At 40.6% G+C, this 13,245-nt stretch overlaps 1 protein-coding gene and 1 pseudogene across 4 annotated transcripts in view; one reads left to right on the top strand and one right to left on the bottom strand.

The window, feature by feature from the left end:
- LYRM7 (LYR motif containing 7) overlaps positions 1-13,245 on the bottom strand; it is a 73,401-nt gene that overhangs the window by 30,937 nt on the left and 29,219 nt on the right. The gene's annotated exons all lie outside the window — the stretch shown is intronic.
- LOC111182404 (tubulin polymerization-promoting protein pseudogene) lies at positions 8,337-12,430 on the top strand (annotated as a pseudogene).

The raw sequence follows: 13,245 nt of genomic DNA, 5'->3' as shown, positions 1-13,245 counted from the left end.
CTGAAAGAAAAACAAGAAGAATATTTAACATCATTAAAATTAAAATTAAATGCAAATACACTCATTTCCCCCTAAAATTTGTAACAGTAAATTATCTAGTTTTAAAATAAATCTTCCCAGTGATATTTTATTTCAGTTAACTTCTAAGGTAGCGTTCCTAATTTTAAATGGAGATAGTTAATAGGACTCTCATTTCAGATTATACAAAAACATACATGACCAACTTAACCATTTACCATCAATTTATTAAATATAACTAAATAACTGACTAGAATTCAGCTAAAGCACGCTGTCAGTAGCAGATTACAGATTAATGATAATTAAAACTATCAACTGGGGACTTCCCTGGTGGCACAGTGGTTAAGAATCTGCCTGTCAATGCAGGGGACACGGGTTTGAGCCCTGGTCCAGGAAGATCCCACATGCCGTGGAGCAACTAAACCCGTGCACCGCAACTACTGAGCTTGTGCCCACTCTAGAGCCCACGAGCCACAACTACTGTGCCCACACGCCTAGAGCCCGTGCTCTGCAACAAGAAAAGCCACCGCAGTGAGAAGCCTACGCACTGCAATGAAGAGTAGCCCCCCTTTTCCGCAACTAGAAAAAGCCTGAGCGCAGCAACAAAGACCCAACACAGCCAAAAATAAATAAATTAATTAATTAAAACCATCAACTGGAAAATTAGCTCATGCTACCAACTATATAAAAAGCAAGACCACTTTCCTAATTTAAAGATTTCAGTGACTTCCCTGGCGGTCCAGTGGTTAGGACTCTGCGCTTCCACTGCAGGGCACCTGGGTTCATCCCTGTTTGGGGAACTAAGATCCTGCATGCGATTTCAAATTTTACATAACAGTGGTTCTCAACTGGAGGTGTTCTGGGTGGTCATACCAACTGAAGAATGCTACTGGAATTTAGAGAGGAGCCAGGGATGTGTGGGATAGTCTGTGTAGTGCAGAACTATCTGCTCAAAATGACAATAGGGCCCCACTGAGAAACACTGTTCAACAACAAGAACAACAACAACAAATGCTGAGTCCTAGGGAAGACATCCTGCTGGAGTCAACTGAGGTAAAGCTCTTAAGATAGAAAGTTTTTAGAAGAGCTGAATCCAGGTGAACTGCCATGATCAAAAAATGCTCACACCAAATTCTATGAAATAACTTGCCTATATTCTTCAAAAAGAACAAGGTCGGGCTTCCCTGGTGGTGCAGTGGTTGAGAGTCCGCCTGCCGATGCAGGGGACATGGGTTCGTGCCCTGGTCCGGGAGGATCCCGCATGCCGCGGAGCAGCTGGGCCCGTGAGCCATGGCCGCTGAGGCTGCGAGTCCGGAGCCTGTGCTCCGCAACGGCAGAGGCCACAGCAGTGAGAGGCCCGCGTACCGCAGAAACAAAAAAAAGAACAAGGTCATGAAAGACAAAGAAAGACTAAGGAACTGCTCCAGATTAAGGAAGACTAAAAACATATACATACTACTACATATAATGGCAGATGGCTCATAGGGACCTGCTGTGTAGCTCGGGGAGCTCTTCTCAATACTCTATAATGACATGTATGGGAGGGGAATGTAGAGAAGAGTGGATATATGTGTATGTGTGGCCAATTCACTTTTCTGTACAGTAGAAACTAACACAACATTGTAGATGAACTATACTTCAATAAAAAGAAAAAAAAAGAAGCCTGACTAATACAATGGCATATATAATCATCAATTCTAGAACTTGGAATTTCAGTTCCTTCTGATCTTAACCCAGTGTCTTTCCAAACTGAATATTGGCTAAGATGGGGCCACACTAATGAAAAACACTTTCTTCTTATCTAGAGGTGAGTTGTAAGAACCACTGTAATTGTGCTGTTCCATTCACATGCATGCTTATCCCACAGTTCACGCACAATATTTTTTTTTCAAAAGACACGGAGAATGTTGTTGTATAATGGAAGAAATAAATAGAACATTCTCAAGTAACTGATTTATTCATTTTAGGAGAGAGTATGTATAATGAAATGCATTTTTGCTCAGAAATGAAAAGGGTTCTCTCTGCTACTGTCAAACTTGTTTTTATAAACTCCTATTTTATATTTTATTTTGGTATATCAATCTTGAGTACTTTATTGTCAGGTCATCATTGGTAACCCCCTTCCCTATGACAGTACAGTGTGTACTCAATTTTGGAGTGTGGAAAATACATGTACTTATTTGGTTTTTGTTTTGTTTTGTTTTGCAGTACGCGGGCCTCTCACTGTTGAGGCCTCTCCCGTTGCGGAGCACAGGCTCCGGACACGCAGGCTCAGCGGCCATGGCTCATGGGCCCAGCCACTCCGCGGCATGTGGGATCTTCCCGGACCGGGGCACGAACCCATGTCCCCTGCATCAGCAGGCGGACTCTCAGCCACTGAACCACCAGGGAAGCCCTTGTTTTGTACCTGTAGTTTGGATATATAGTTGACATCTTTGTGCTTTGGTGTTTCAAAAATTTTAAGGCTGTAATGAGGAGTCACATTTACAATCATCAATATATTCTCTACAATGAATATGCTCCCTTAATTAAATCACGATGCTGGAAACACACACACACACACACACACACACACACACACACACACGATGATTGAATGCGATCTGTGTGACCTTCAATTGGACCCTAGACCAGAGATCCAATCCATTTTTTTTTTCTTCTGCTATAAAGGGCATTCTTAGGTCAAATGGAAAATTTGAATAACAGAACTGAATCAATGTTAATATACTGATTTTGATAATTATACTGTTGTCATATAAGAGAACGTCTTTACAAATTTAGGAAATACACAATGTAGTATTCTTAAGAAATATACACTGAAGTATTTCTCCAGATCTAAACCCAAGTGGTCTGTTATGATCTGAAAAATGCTCATTTGGGGGAAACAGTACATTATGCCTGTATTTAGCTCCAGAAAGTTCAAGAAAAAAATGAGGGAGAGATGATAAAGCAAATGTGGTAAAATGTTAGCATTTGTAGAATCTGGATAAAGGAAATTCACATATTCTTCAACTTTTCTTGCACCTTTTCTGTAAATCTGAATCATTAAAAAATGTTTTAGAGATATTACTAAATGAGTTCAAAAGGAAAACTGAAATTCTCACAAAAAAATAAGTGATCTGACTAAAGATAATGCTCTTATGAGCCACATGGTAAATCTGGCTTACTGAAATGAAAACCAGTTAAATAAGTATTATTTAACCATTTTTTATATCTCACTTGCTGTTACCAAATATTTGGAGGTTTCACCAGACAGCAAATTATAATTTAGGTTTTAACTTATTAACAATGGCAGTAAATTCTTTCATTTATCAAACATACATGTGCTTATTTTTTGCTAGACATTACATCACAAAATGAAGATACAGAAATAAATATATAATAGTCTCTTAAGTACAGCACAGTGACTTTAGTTAATAATACTGTACTGCATACTTGAAAGTTGCTAATAAAATCTTAAAAGTACTCATCCCCCCCAAAAAAATTTTTTGTAACTATATATGGGGACAGATTAACTAGACTTACTGTGGTGATCATTTCAAAGTATATATAAATACAGAGGACAGACAGCAGAAGCAAGAGCAACTACAATCCTGCAGCCTGTGGAACAAAAACCACATTCACAGAAAGATGAAAAGGCAGAGGGCTATGTACCAGATGAAGGAACAAGATAAAACCCCAGAAAAACAACTAAATGAAAGTGGAGATAGGAAATCTTCCAGAAAAGGAATTCAGAATAATGATAGTGAAGATGATCCAGGACCTCAGAAAAAGAATGGAGGCAAAGATCGAGAATATACAAGAAATGTTTAACAAAGACGTAGAAGAATTAAAGAACAAACATGTAGAAGAATTAAAGAACAAGCAAACAGAGATGAACAATACAATAACTGAAATGAAAAATACACTGGAAGAAATCAACAGCAGAATAACTGAGGCAAAAGAACAGATGAGTGACCTGGAAGACAGAATGGTGGAATTCACTGCCACGGAACAGAATAAAGAAAAAAGAATGAAAAGAAATGAAGACAGCCTAAGAGACCTCTGGGACAACGTTAAACACAACAACATTCACATTATAGGGGTACAAGAAGGAGAAAAGAGAGAGAAAGGACCTGAGAAAATATTTGAAGAGATTGTAGTCAAAAACTTCCCTAACATGGGAAAGGAAACAGCGACCCAAGTCCAGGAAGCACAGAGAGTCACAGGCAGCATAAACCCAAGGAGAAACAAACACGCCAAGACACATAGTAATCAAATTGACAAAAGTTAAAGACAAAGAAAAATTATCAAAAGCAACAAGGGAAAAATGACAAATAACATACAAGGGAACTCCCATAAGGTTAACAGTTGATTTCTCAGCAGAAACTCTACAAGCCAGAAGGGAGTGGCACAATATATTTAGTAATGAAAGGGAAGAACCTACAACCAAAACTACTCTACCCAGCAAGGATCTCATTCAGATTCGATGGAGAAATCAAAAGCTTTACAGACAAGCAAAAGCTAAGAGAATTCGGCACCACCAAGCCAGCTCTACAACAAATGCTAAAGGAACTACTCTAAGTGGGAAACACAAAAGAAGAAAAGGACTGACAAAAACAAACCCATAACAATTAAGAAAATAGTAATAGGAACATACATATTGATAATTACCTTAAATGTGAATGGATTAAATGCTCCAACCAAAAGACACAGGCTCGCTGAATGGATACAAAAATAAGACCCATATATATGCTGTCTACAAGAAACATACTTCACACCTAGGGACACATACAAACTGAAAGTGAGGGGATGGAAAAAGATATTCCATGCAAATGGAAATCAAAAGAAAGCTGAAGTAGCAATACTCATATCAGATAAAATAGACTTTAAAATAAAGAATGTTATAAGAGACAAGGAAGGACACTACATAGTGATCAAGAGAACAATCCAAGAAGATATAAGCATTATAAATATATATGCACCCAACACAGGAGCACCTCAATACATAAGGCAACTGCTAACAGCTATAAAAGTGGAAACAGTAACACAGTAATAGTGGGAGATTTTAACACCTCAGTTACACCAATGGACAGATCATCCAAACAGAAAATTAGTAAGGAAACACAAGCTTTAAATGACACAACAGACCAGATAGATTTGATATTTATAGGACATTCCAACCAAAAACAGATTACACTTTCTTCTCAAGTGCACATGGAACATTCTCCAGGATAGATCACATCTTGGGTCACAAATCAAGCCTCAGTAAATTTAAGAAAATTGAAATCATACAGAGCATCTTTTCTGACCACAACACTATGAGATCAGAAATCAATTACAGGGAAAAAAATGTTAAAAACACAAACACATGGAGGCTAAACAATACGTTACTAAATAACCAAGAGATCACTGAAGAAATCAAAGAGGAAATCAAAAAATATCTAGAGACAAATGACAATGAAAACACAATGATTCAAAACTTATGGGATGCAGCAAAAGCAGTTCTAAGAGGGAAGTTTATAGCTATACAAGCCTACCTCAAGAAACAAGAAAAATCTCAAACAATCTAACCTTACACCTAAAGGAACTAGAGAAAGAAAACAAACAAAACCCACAGTTAGTAGAAGGAAAGAAATCATAAAGATCAGAGCAGAAATAAATGAAATAGAAACCAAAAAAAACAAAAGCAAAGATCATGAAACTAAAAACTGGTTCTGAGATGATAAGCAAAATTGATAAACCATTAGCCAGACTCATCAAGAAAAAGAGGGAGAAGACTCAAATCAATAAAATTAGAAATGAAAAAGGAGAAGTAACAACAGACACCACAGAAATACAAAGCATCCTAAGAGACTACTACAAGCAACTCTATGCCAATAAAATGAACAACCTAGAAGAAATGGACAAATTCTTAGAAAGGTATAACCTTCCAAGACTGAACCAGGAAGAAACAGAAAATATAAACAGACCAATCACAAGTAATGAAATTGAAACTGTGATTAAAAATCTTCCAACAAACAAAAGTCCAGGACCACATGGCTTCACAGGTGAATTCTATCAAACATTTAGAGAAGACCTAACATCCATCCTTCTCAAACTCCTCCAAAAAATTGCAGAGGAAGGAACACTCCCAAACTCATTCTATGAGGCTACCATCACTCTGATACCAAAACCAGACAAAGATACTACAAAAAAAAGAAAATTACCGACCAATATCACTGATGAATATAGACACAAAAATCCTCAACAAAATACTAGCAAACAGAATCCAACAACAAATTAAAAGGATCAAAATATATATATATATATATAAAATCATTATGTTGTATACTTGAAACTAGTATAGTGTTATATGTCAACTATACCTCAATTAAAAAAACAAGTCTCCTCAGCTTCAAACAGTTCACAAGCTAGTGGAAAAGACAGATTAACCAAAAGTCCAACAAATAGTGGTTTAAGTAAGAGATTTAACTTTCTCACATATCAAGAAATATAGATTAAGGCAACCCTAGGCTACTGCAGGTCCTTAGTACCACCAAGGACCCAGGGTCTTCTTTTTTTTCCTGTTCTGCTCCTCTTCATGTATGGTTTCTGTCTTCACTGCTGCTGTCACATCACATCTGCATTCCCGGTAGGAAGAGGGGAAAAGGGCAAAAAAGAGAGTGCTAGCTCGGCCTCTGCCTTTTAACAGGAAAACAATAGTTTTACTGGAAGCAACATTCAGTAGACAGCTGCTTACACTGACCAGAAAGGTTTCACATGGTCTGAGATATCACATTTTTTCCTCCCCTGTCACACCGTACTCTGAACACAATTTTTCAGTTAGTGAGAAAGAAAGGCTATTGAGAGGCAACAACCCATTCACCCTTTTAGCTACACAACATGAATATGCACCCTTCTTCCGATATATAGAATACTACATCCGTTTACTGCTTGACCCCTAAGATCTCATCCATGTTCAAATCAAGGATCTCTAGCTGATGTGCTAACCTTTCCATTAGGTCCAGCTGTGGCTCACATGGTAGATACCTACTGGACCATAGTAAAGAATAAACAGGATACAGCAATAAAAACCTGGAATGGAAAACACATGGCAGTTACTGCTCCACAGCAAATCCTAAACCCTAATCCTTCTGGATAGAGGAGCAAAAGCTCCTTGCTTTTGGCAGAGCAATAAACTCCAGTCAGCCAAATTGGCAACACCTAATCCTGTTTTCTGGGAGACCCAAAGACCCTCTATTGTCCACTGTCCTTCAAGGCTTCTGGTCTGTCCTCTGGGGGATCCAGATGGAGATATTACAAAAAATGCCCTTCTCTGAGGCTCTGAAGCTTTCATAATCCACTTCCTGTTGATATGAGTTAAGGGACCCAGGGATGGCCTTAAGAGTGAAAGAGAGCTAACCAAACTTGGGGTTTCTTGGCAATACAACTTATTCAAAAACTTTATAACTTCCAATCTATTTTTTTCCAGTCATTTCCATGTGCAAGTAGCCACAGGCAAACATGTTGACACAGTTACTAAGCATGAAGATTTTCATTCTCTGGTTATGGTCTCTATGCTGTCTCATCTCCTTAACTCTTAGCTTAATGGACACTTCTTAACACAATGAAAAACTATAGGCTCCAGTGAGTAAATGCATCATATATCTGATCTTTGTCTGGCAAATGAGAAAGCTTGGGGCACTGATCTTATATTAGAGCTAAAAGACCCCCTGCTTGTATTGGCTTTAGTTTTAGTGGATAGGAGCAACCGGCATTTTTAGGCCTGCAAGGCTCTAAATTATAGGACCCTCAATCAGATTCCAGGTTGTAGCAAGAAGTGTCCCTTCACAAAGTAGTACTTCTTTCCATCTCTGCTTTGAAGACTGACTAGCTTAACCTGCATTAATCCTCTTTTTCAATATTTTGCTGAAAGCAGGAAGCAATAACGAGCACACATTGACATTCTGATTATATCCCTTATTGCTGTAGCTGTACTCCCAAAAAACAGTTAAGTGGCACTAACCTTACGTTCACTACTACATAACAAGGGCCACCAGCTTAAGGCCTGTAATGGTCAGGTCCATGTTAACAACACTCCCCTCTATCCCTGTCTTCCATTCAACTAATTTCACATTTTAGGTTGTGTAATTTTCAGTATCTCACTTCTGGCAACAACTTCTGTTGTTCTTAGTTATAAGTAACAGAAGCTGACTCTGGCTAATGAGGCAGAAAAGGTATTCATTAACAGTTTATTAATCTAACTCAAGGAATTACTGTGAAGGCTTAAGAATCAGGCAGGTTTGAGTCTAAGCTTCCAGGAACAATGTCCAAAGACATACCATAGAACTGGCCTGATGACAAAAACTGCTGCTGCCTATGGAGCACTAGAAATAACTACCACTATTTCTACCCTCATGGAGCACAACATGCTATACTTCGGATGTTGCCAGAAACTCAACTTTACTACATCTGTTCCTGCTACCACACCAATGACACTTCTGGATCAGTAACTTGACTCCGCAACCACTGATGCTAACTCCTGCCAGCAAAATGAGTTCTGTGCCAAGCCTCTTTTCTCAAGCTCACTTCTGAATACAGTACAGGTAGTGTGCTGCACCTATGTTAAATACATGTGCCTGAGGTGCAAAGGAAACTGAGGAAATGAATATTCTAGATCCTTTCCTGGGAATTTAGAACTCATAGAGATGGAAATTCCTGAAGTAAGACAAGGACATTCAAAAAGTGGTAAATAACCAGAAAAACTGTCAGATATTCATTACTCTATCCCTTCACACAATTTATCTTATTATGCAATCTTTGAAATCAAAAGGCATCCTACAATTGAATTTTTCTATATTCATTAATTGCTAATACTTTAATTAGGCCAAACATATTACAAGTATATTTACATGCAGTATACTATTTTTCACTGTGATTATTTTATTGATTATAAAATTCCTAACCTTGCTCTCTATATTAGATATCAAAGTACCAAAACAACATTAGTTTAGGAAGTTGTCAGATCTCAACAAGGAACCACACTAAGATCGTGATTTATTTCCTGTATTTTAGGCCCCTGAAAAAGCTTCTCTCTTATGGTCATATTAAATGTATCATTTAAAAATTAATTTCTTAAAATAAACATGTTTTAACTCAATTATGGCCCCAAATCAAAATTTAGGTCAAGATTTAAAAAAATAAAAGAATAGAAGAGGAAGGTACACGTCCAAACTCATTTTATGAGTCCAGCATTAGCCTAATACTAAAACCAAACAAGCACACTATTAAGAAAATTACAGGCCAATGTCCCAGTTGAACATAGATGCAAAAACCCTCAACAAAATGGTAGCAAACTGAATTCAACAATACATTAAAAGGATCATATACCATGATCAAGTGGCATTTATTCCAGATGCAAGGATTTTTCAATATCAGCAAATAAACGTGATACACCACATCAATAAAATGAAGGATAAAAATCATATGATCATGTAATAAATGCCAAAAAAGCACTTGACAAAATTCAATATCTGTTTATGACAAAAACCTCTCAACAAAGTGAGTACAGAGGGAATATACCTCAACATAATGAAGACCATATATGAGAAGCCTACAGCTAACATCATACTCACTGGTGAAAACCTGAAAGCTTTCCCTCTAAGATCAGGAACAAGGCAAGGATGCCTACCCACTACTTTCATTCAACACAGTTTTGCAAGTCCTAGCCAGAGCAACCAGGCAAGAAAAAGAAATACAGGCATCCAAATTGGAAAGTAGTAAAACTGTCACTGTTTGAACATGACATGACATTATATAAAGAAAATCCTAAAGAATCCACCAAGAAACTGTTAGAACTAATAAACAAATTCGGTAAAGTTGTAGGATACAAAAGCAATACAAAAAAATCTGTTGCATTTCTATACACTAATAATGAATGGAATAAACATCAGAAAGAGCAATTAAGAAAAAACCCTATTAACAATTGCATACAAATGAACAAAATATCTAGGAATATATTTAACCAAGGAGGGAGAGACTGGTACCCTGAAAACTATGACACTGATGAAAGAAACTGAAAACACAAATAAATGGAAAGATATTGTGTCCTCACAGATTGGAAGAATTAACATTATCATTAAAATGTCCATACTACCAAAGGCAATCTACACATTCAACGCAATTGTTTTTTTTGCGGTACGCGGGCCTCTCACTGTTGTGGCCTCTCCCATTGCGGAGCACAGGCTCCGGACGTGCAGGCTCAGCAGCCATGGCTCACGGGCCCAGACGCTCCACGGCATGTGGGATCTTCCCGGACCGGGTCACAAATCCGTGTCCCCTGCATCAGCAGGCAGACTCTCAACCACTGCGCCACCAGGGAAGCCCTCAATGCAATTCTTATCAACATTTCAATGGCATTTTTCACAGAAACAGAACAAACAATCCTAAAATTTGTAACATGAAAGACCCTGAAGAGCCAAAACAATCTTGAAAAAGTACAAGGCTGACAACATCACACTTCCTCATTTCAAACTATACTACAAATCTATAACAATCAAAACAGTATGGTATTGGCATAAAAGAAAAACAGCACACAACAACCACCAAAAATGGAACACACAGACACAGAGAAAAGATTTGTGGTTGTCAAAGGTAGGATCAGGGTGTGTGTGTGAAATGGGTGAGGATGGTCAAAAAGTACAAACTTCCAGTTATAAGAGAGATAAGCTCTGGTGATGCAATGTACAGCATGGTAACTATAGTTAAAAATACTGTATTGTACACTACAAAGCTACAGTAAACCAAACAGTGTGGTATTGGCACAAAAACAAACATGGATCAATGGAACAGAATAGAGAGCCCAGAAATAAATCCATATACCTATGGTCAAATCTTTGACAAAAGAAGCAAGAATATATCATGGAAAACAGTCTCTTCAGCAAGTGGTGCTGGGAAAGTTGGACAGGTGCATGTAAAACAATGAGGTTAGAACACACCCTCACACCACACACAAAAAACAAACTTCAAATGCCTTAAAGACTTAGACATAAGACATGACACCATAAAGCTCCTAGAAGAGAACAGAGGCAAAGCATTCTCTGACATAGATCATATCAATGTTTTCTTAGGTCAGTCTCCTAAGGCAATAGAAATAAAAGCAAAAGTAAACAAATGGGACCTAATCAAAGTTACAAGCTTTTGTACAGCAAAGGAAACCATAAACAAAATGAAAAGACAACCTATAGACTGGGAGAAAATATCTGCAAATGATATGACTGACAAGGGCTTAATTTCCAAAATATACCAACAGTTCACAAAACTCAACAATTAAAAAAACCCAATTGAAAAACGGGCAAAAGACCTAAATAGACATTTCTCCAAAGAAGACATACAGATGACCAATAGGCACATGAAAACCTGCTCAACATCACTAATCATCAGAGAAATGCAAATCAAAACTACAGTGAGGTACCACCTCACACCAGTCAGAAGGGCCATCAGAAAAAAATTTACAAATAATAAATGCTGGAGAGGGTGTGGAAAAAAGCGAACCCTCCTACTTGTTGGTAGGAATGTAAATTGGTGCAGCCACTACAGAAAACAGTATGAAGGTGCCTCAAAAAACTAAAAATAGACTGGGTCATTCGCCTGCGAGTCGCAGAGGCACCTGCTGCAGTTGCCGCATCTCTGAGCCTGGCTGACAGCAAGCCCAAGCCCCCCAAGCCTGCCAACAAGACACCCCCCAAGTCCCCAGGGGACCCCACGAAGGACAAGGCAGCCAAGAGGCTGTCACTAGAGTCGGAGGACGCCAGTGAAGGGGCAGCCACCACGGCCCGGAGCCCAGCGCCCTGGAGGAGGTTTACGGTGCACTGGTACACCAGGGCCACCTGTAAGGAGATGCATGGCAAGAACTGGTCCAAACTGTGCAGGGATGGCCAGGTGATCGATGGCAGGAACATAACCGTCACCGACGTGGACATCGTCTTCAGCAAGATCAAGGGCAAGTCCTGCAGGACCATCACATTTGAGCAGTTCAAGGAAGCTCTGGAGGAGCTGGCCAAGAAGAGATTCAAAGACAAGAGCCGTGAGGAGGCCACCCAAGAGGTGCACAGGCTCAGTGAGGGCAAGGCCCCCATCATTTCGGGGGTGACGAAAGCCATCTCCTCGCTCACCGTGTCGCGGCTCACGGACACCACCAAGTTCACGGGCTCCCACAAGGAGTGCTTCGACCCGTCCAGAAGGGGCAAGGGCAGGGCGGGCCGCATGGACCTGGTGGACGAGTCGGGCTACGTGCCGGGCTACAAGCACGCGGGCACCTATGACCAGAAGGTGCAGGGAGACAAGTAGCCGGTGGGGCCTTCTCCTGTCGCCCGGTCCCCCCCCCCGCCGCCTCACACTTCGTCATATTCCTGTGCTTGCAGGCAGAACTCTGACCCAGGGCTGGACGGCCGCGGAGGCACCAGGCCTCCCTCCCCCATGGACCCGCACTCCCCTCGACCCCAGCTTTGGCCCCGACTCACCTTTCCTAACGCAACTGCCTCGTCCCTGCCAGGAAGTGGGCAGATGACCCTTTCCAAAGTGTCTCCCAGGGCCAGACCACACCGGCCACTGGTTTGCAGCAAAGGGGGTGTTTTAAAGGAGCTGGTGGGCAGACGCTGTCTGGGGGTGCTGACCCGCAAGCGCCAAGGCACCAACCAGCAGCACCGATAAAGCAGACGGAGCCCTGGACAGGGCGCCACAGTACCCAGAGAGCACCACGCAGGTATGGGAGGCAGGGCACACCGTGCACGCTTGCACACCCATGCACACATACATGCACGCACATTCACCCATGCACGCACCTACACACACACGCACTAAGCACCCACAACACACGCACACACGTAGCTACGCACGCACCCACGCACACGCATGCACGCACACGCGCTCAGGCACACAAACCGAGGACCAGGTCTGCGCTGATGGCGGGCGCCGAGTTGAGGGCTGCAGTGCAAAGGAAGACGCCTCCTCTGTCGATCAAAGTGACTCGAAGTGTGATGTCACAAGATTTCAAAATGGAAACTAAGGGCAATTCATTTCGCTTCTTTGAGAAGAAATAGGAAACAGTGATGCATGTTTATTCTCAGAATGGCTCAGGGAAGACTCAGAATATTCCGTCTCTGTGACTCCCTCCCAGCAGCCCCTGTCTCCCGGCCCTGAGCGGGGAAGACCCCCAGGGGCCGGGCCCTGGACTAGAGGCTGCGGGTGGCCCGCCGGCTCTCTCCT

Source organism: Delphinapterus leucas, chromosome 3 (genome assembly GCF_059928025.1).
Source record: "Delphinapterus leucas isolate spDelLeu-1000000601 "Yukka" chromosome 3, BTC_Dleu_Yukka2, whole genome shotgun sequence".
NCBI classification, from domain to species: domain Eukaryota; kingdom Metazoa; phylum Chordata; class Mammalia; order Artiodactyla; family Monodontidae; genus Delphinapterus; species Delphinapterus leucas.
This window is presented reverse-complemented; position numbering and strand designations above follow the sequence as displayed.